This window comes from Gavia stellata, chromosome 17 (genome assembly GCF_030936135.1).
Source record: "Gavia stellata isolate bGavSte3 chromosome 17, bGavSte3.hap2, whole genome shotgun sequence".
Classification (NCBI taxonomy): Eukaryota; Metazoa; Chordata; class Aves; order Gaviiformes; family Gaviidae; genus Gavia; species Gavia stellata.
This window is the reverse complement of record NC_082610.1, coordinates 2,159,945-2,166,199: the sequence shown is the minus strand read 5'-3', so window position 1 is coordinate 2,166,199 and position 6,255 is coordinate 2,159,945.

Sequence of the window (6,255 nt, the reverse complement as noted above, 5' to 3'; positions counted from 1 at the left end):
GCTCCCGGCCGCTCTCCCAAGCGAAAAGCTCCTGAGCAGGACAGAGAGGCTGGAAATCTCTTCCACGAAGTGCAAGTGGCCTTGGGTGAGGGTGGGCACAAGCTGACAGCATCTGCCGGCGCCAGGGCTGGGACCAACCTCTCCGCAGGGGCCCCAGCAAGGACAGCCCCGGCTGGGCTCTCAGGGCCATATTTTTGGGTGCAGAGCCCAAAACACCCAGCTTGGGGTGGGCACGGCGTCGCCGCTGCAGCTGCTCGGTATTCCAGCCCCGTCTCCCGGAGCATCCTCCCACCCGCCCTGGCCCAGCGGCGAGACCCACCCATGCAAAGTACCCCGGGGGAGAAATCAAAGCTGCGCAGAGCCCCCCCCAGCCCCAGACACCCGCTGCGCTGTCTGGAAGCGGCGATCAAAGCCTCTCCCCACAGCCGGCATGCCACAGCTCCACGCAGAGAAACTTCTCCCCGTGCCAAGCCGCCTGCCGCCGCCACCGCCGAGCGGGTGCCCAGCGTGCCAGCCCGCGCCGCTCGCCGCCTCGCCAAACCGGCAGCGGAAACGCGTGCGCGCCCGGGGAGGGGGGAGCGGGAGAAGGTGCCAAGCGAGCGGCGCTTCCCCATCACCACATTTTGCCGTGAGCCGCCGCCGCTGCGAGCTGCGGAGCCGGGGTGGGACGTGACGCTGAGCCCGAATGGGGATGATGGCGCTGGGAAGGGGATGGGGCAATGCTGCTGAGCAGGGGACGGGAAGGGCCTGATCCTGCCCCGCGTGGCATCACAGCATCCCCTTGCGCCACGGGAGGGCCGTGCCGCGGCGGAGGGTGGCAGGGTGGGGAGCGAGGCGGCCGTGTTGCCACGCTGGGGCTTCCCAGATGCTGTTTGCCTGGCGCCAGGCCGTTAATTCCTCCTCTTCTCATCCTCCCACTCATTTGCTAGATATTTCCCAAATCTCTTATTTTTAGGTTGCAGCTGAAAAGCTGTGAATTTGCAGCTTTCGCTCCTGTGCAGGATGCCGGGCGCACTGCAGGTGGGAGCAGGGCAGGACCCCGGTGGGGCTGCCCAGCGGGCAGAGCAGGCAGGCGAAACCCGTGCCCCCAGTGCAGGCAGAGGGAGAGGGGCCGGGCATGGGGGGGCTGCCAGGATGCGAAACCTCTGAGGGGGGGACGAGGCCTCGCCGCCAGCCCTGGAAACAACCCGACGGGCGTTTTGGGGCTGCTTTAAGCCAGGCTTGGTGTGCCACGAGGCAGAGCCAGGTGGCCACGGAGCTGGCAAGCCAGAGGGTCGAGACGGCGGGGTCCGGCGGTGCCACCCTCCCGGGGCTGTCGGGGACTACGTGGGTGTGAGCTGCTCGGCGGGGGACGCCGGGAGTCCCTTGGCCGTCCTGCTGCCCCGGCGGGGTCCTGGCCAGCACCCCACCGTCGGACGAGCCTCGGGGGAGAGGACCGGCACAGCCCCGCAGCTCAGCACCCCAGGCGTGCCCAGGGTGAGAGGGATGGGAACGGGCGTCTGTTCTCCATCTGTGCATCTGTCTGTCTATCCGTGCATCCCCCTCTCCAACACATCCATCAATCTCTCCATCCATCCATCCCTCGTACACATCTGCTTCTCCATCCAGCCATCTGTCCATCCCCCGGAGCTGTCAATCTGTCCGTCTCTGCCTCCCCCGCACGGAGCTGCCTGCCCCGGGGGCTTTGCCTCCGGACTCTCACAGACCCCCGGCGCGGGGCTGCCTCCTCTGCCGGGGACCCCACGGGCCGGGCCGGACGGTGCCAGGCACCCAGCGAGGAGCTCCCCGTGCCGGCACCCCTGGCACCTCTCCCCCAGCACCCATGTGCCCGGTGCTGCATTGATGCCAAGACACCCGGGTCTGGCACAAGCACCGCACCGAGGACGGCAGTGCCGGCGGGCACCGTCCCCACCACACGGGCTCTTGGGGAAGGAGGACACCCTCCCAAAACACTGCACAGCTCCCTCCCAGTGCCCGCGTGCAGCGCGACATCCGCTGTCCCAACCCACTGCCATGCATGGACGTGTCCCTTGGGCCCTGGCACCATGGTGAGGGGCAGAGCGAGAATGATGGAGGATAGGATGGGTGTTTTGCCGTTGAAGCCGTCAGGTCCCTCATGTGCCTGGGTTTCATCTCACGCCACCTTCACGAAGCAAGTGCCCGCTCCCAGTTTGGGTATGGCACCGGGGTGTGCACCAGTCACACAGCCCTCCCTGAGGCTGGCGGGCACCGCAGCCATCGGTGCACCAGCGTGGCGGGGTTCATCCTCCTGCCACGTAGCCATCGGGTCGGGCTCAGCCCATGACTCCCCAGGGAGAGGCGAACCAGAGCTCCCGGCACCCTGCGGCTGCTCTCAGCACCTGCCCCGGTCACGGGGAGAGGATGCTCAGGGCTCCCAGCACCTCCCCGAGCCCCCAGCCGGGCAGCGCTGCCCGCCGGCATCCCCCCTGCCTGTGCTCTCCCAGCATGCCGGCAGCTGCCGGCTCGCCGCAGCCGTGCCTCTGCCCTGCTTTGGTACGTGGCTGGCGCGCAGGCTGCATGCACGACACGTTCACGTGCCGCTCAGCGAAGCCGCAAGGCCCCGGGGCAACGTGTGCACCCAGCTGCCACCGGCCCCGCGGCGGAGCAGACCCCACGGCACCCTCGGGCAAGTCCCCCGTACCGGTCGGGGCTGCCACCTGTACCCCCTCCGGGGCAGCCACAAGCAGGAACTCACGGTGGAGGGAGAATTTGGCAAGTGAAGGCGCTCCTTCCCCCAGCGCTGGGCTATTTTTGGCTGAGGATTTCCGGCGAGGCATGTGGTTTCTCTGCCAAGTGGTCCCCACCGCATCTCTCCTCCTGAGGAGCACCCGGACCCCCGAGCCCCTGAGGACTTTCTGCCCCCACGCCCGAGTCCCACGGCGTTCCCATCCATCACCCTTCCCATTTCAAACCCTGCTCCCAACGCCTCTCATCCCTGGCGGGGTTGGCTTCTGCTCAGCCCATGCTCCCGGTCACCTCTGCCCCAAAACACGAGCCCTGCGGTCCTGGCCGTACCTGTCCCCCCCAGCCCCAGCACCCCCTGGGCATCGCCCCCCATGCCAGCGGCAGCCCCAGCCCCACCTCGCTCGGGCGCAGAAACCTCTCCGGGCAGCGGCGGCAGGGACGGAGGAGCAGGCTGGGCTCTCACGTCGAGCGGCACTGCCAGCTCTTGCGCCGCCGCCGCGCCGCCGCCACCACTTAGCCTCTCGCCCCAGGGCCCTCCATCATCCCCGGGCACTTCGGGTGACAGCGGGAGAGATGGAGGCAGAAAGCCAGAGGCTCCCGGGGGACAGGAGCGAGCAGGCTCCGTGTGCCGTGCCCAGCCCCGCGAGCCCCCGCTTGCTTCCCCAGCTCCCTGACCCCCGCCCTGGGCAGTGCCCCCCAGCCACCGCCACCCGGGACCCACGCCAGCGCTGAGCTTGGTGGTCAGGAGGGCCACCACGGGGACAGGAGCCCCGCAGAGAGCTCGGTGCCAGCGGGATGCTCAGCATCAGCCACAGCCCCCAAATGAGGGGGCTGGCGGTGCTGGGGGAGGAAGAGGAGGGCTGGAGGAGAGCACATGGGAAGACGGAGAAACGCAGCTTGGAGGGGAGGAGAGAGGAGGCAGAGGAGGGGAATAAAGGGCCGAGGAAGGCCCCGGATAGAGGACTGGGGTCACCGAGGTGTGGGCAGGCGTCTGGGGGATGTGGGGCTGGTGGGAATCCTCCTGCAGACCCGGGTCCCTGCGCTGCGTCCTCCAGTGACACACGCTGAGACCCTGGGGGAGTGGGGACAGCCACCCATGGGGGAACGGGGACGATCACCCATCGCGCCCCCCCCCCAGCCAGCAGTGTCCCACAGACCCAGCCGGAGGGGAAGGGCTGCGCACACCTCATTCCAGGGCTGCCCGGAGCCCCCTCAAAGTGCAGCCTTAGAGCTGTCCCCACAATGTCCCCCACTTGGGAGGGCTGGGAGAAGGGCTGCTGCGCTGTGCTGTCCCTCCGCCGCCGCCCCGGCTCCATCTCCGTCAGCGCGATCGGCCGCTTCCCTTTCAAACCTCATTAACTCCCCCCAAGGTGACCCTCTCCCTCCTGCAGCAGGCGAGCAGAGCTGCCCGGGGACGCCAGGAAGGGACGGGGTGCTCGCAGGGCACCCCGAGCTCACAGCCGGGCGCAGAGCACCCCCGTACCACGACCAACGTGGCGCCCAGAGGGACACAGGACCTGCCGCTTGGCACAGCCCAACCCGCCGCCCCCTGAGCGCACCCCAGCCCCACACACGCACCCCGGCCCCCCAGTCGAAACTCGGGGAGCCCGGCCCCCCGCCCGGCCGTCGCTCGACGCTTTCGCCGTCGCTCTGCCTTTGCACACAGTCCCTGCGCGCCGGCCCCGCCGGCGGCTCTTCGAAAGCCCTTCCCTTGCTGAATCCATCCATAATAGATATTGTAGCTGAGCCCCCAGGGGCCGGGGGGGTGGCAGCGATATTATCTGCATCTGTCTTCATTCCCCGCTCCCCCGCCCTTCCCCGGCAGGCTGAAAAGCCGCGAGATCAGGCGGTGGAAAGCCGCCTCCAGCTCCTCTCCTGCTCCTTGGTTTGGGGGGGGGGATCAGGCAGACCTCCCAGCTGGACCCCCTCCCTGGCTGCACCCCCCACCAAGCCCTGTCCTTGCTGTCCCCTGGCTGTGCACGGGGCCCTGGGACATGCGTGTCACACGTCTGAGCGTGCGTCCCCCCCTCCCTGGGCACGGGGAGGCTGAACGGCTCGGAGGTGGTGGGGAGAGAGCGAGAGCAGGCAGGACCCCTGGGAGGGAGCGGGCGAGAGAGACCCCGGGGGGGCTCAGCACCTGCACGGACACCCCACTGCCACGGGGGATGGGATGGAGCTGCCACGGGGGGGGGACGTGAGCGCTGGGGGACGAAGGGACATGGTGAGGCCATGGGGGATGCTCCGAGGTGCGGGCAGAAGCATCCCCCGGGCTTGAGCTCCCCCCCCAGCAGAGGGGCTGGGGGCCAGCAGGGAGGTGAACCCCAACCCCGAGTTGGATGGGGGTGCCGGGGTGGGTGCTGGAGCTGCCGGCGCTGTGCCCGCGCCGTGCGGGACGCGTGGCTGCAGCAGGTGCCTGGCTCCCGGCGAGGCCGGCCAGCCCGCACGCCGCCAGCCGCCTGCCAGCCCTCCGCTCTTTGTCTGCCTTCCCTGGCTGTCGCGCTTCCCCCCCATCCTCCCGGCCGCGCCCCATGCACCCCAGCCCCCCGCCTGGCCCCCCGCCTCGCTCCTCAGGGCTTTTCAGCCCATTTTGAACCCGGCTCTTGGCTTTTCTCCCAGCCCTGGGGACCCGCTCCCACGGCCCCCGGCGCTGGCTGTGCCAGCGTGCAGACCTCTCCGTCGCCTGCCCTGAGACAGCGCTGGGGGAAAACAGGCAGCTGCCTGGTTATTGATTCACCACCTCCAGCGGGGCCACCGCGGTGCGGCTCCGCTCGGCACGCTCCGGCCAGCCGGCAGGAATGGAGCCTGGGAGGATGGGGGTGTGGGGCGGGGGGACCCGGGACCCCCCAGCTTGATGCACTGGGAAGATGAAGCCCTTGGGGTGCAACCGCCTCCCCGGTGAAGGGATGGGGGGAGCGGGCACCGGGCAGCGGGGACGGCGACAGAGGGGGGGTCTCGCATCGCAGCAGGGAGGAGGGAGCTGCCCGGTGCCCCTGGAGCCAGCGTGGGGGACATCGGCCCTGTGGCACAGAGGGCATCTTTGTCTTCAAACCCAATCTCTGCTTCGCACTCGGCCACGGCTCTCCTGACACGTCACGGGACACGGGTAGCGCAGGCGATGGCCCCGCCGGCAGCGCAGCCCCCCGCAGCCCCCCAGCAAAGCCGCCCGGCCGGAGGGAGCTGCTTTGGGAAGTGTCTCGGCTCGGTCTCAATTTCAAACACCTCCTGCCAGCCGAGGCCAGGCTCCCTCGGGCGTCTCCCACCCCAGAACCAGCCCTCCCACCCCCAGCACCACCTCCGAGCTCCACCTTGCCCCCCAAAGCCCCCTTTCCCCGGGCTGCAAAGCAGGGTGCAGATGGCAGCAAAGTTTCCCGAATGTCCCCACAGGGGACATCTTCTCCCCCCACGAAACGCAGCCAGTGCTGGGGGCCGCAGCCGCTCTCCCCCGCACGGTGACACAGAGCAGGGGACAAGGCCAGTGCCGCCTCCGGATGAAGGACCCGGGTACAGGTTCGCGGGAGAACGGGCATTGCTTCACCCGGGGATGAAGCG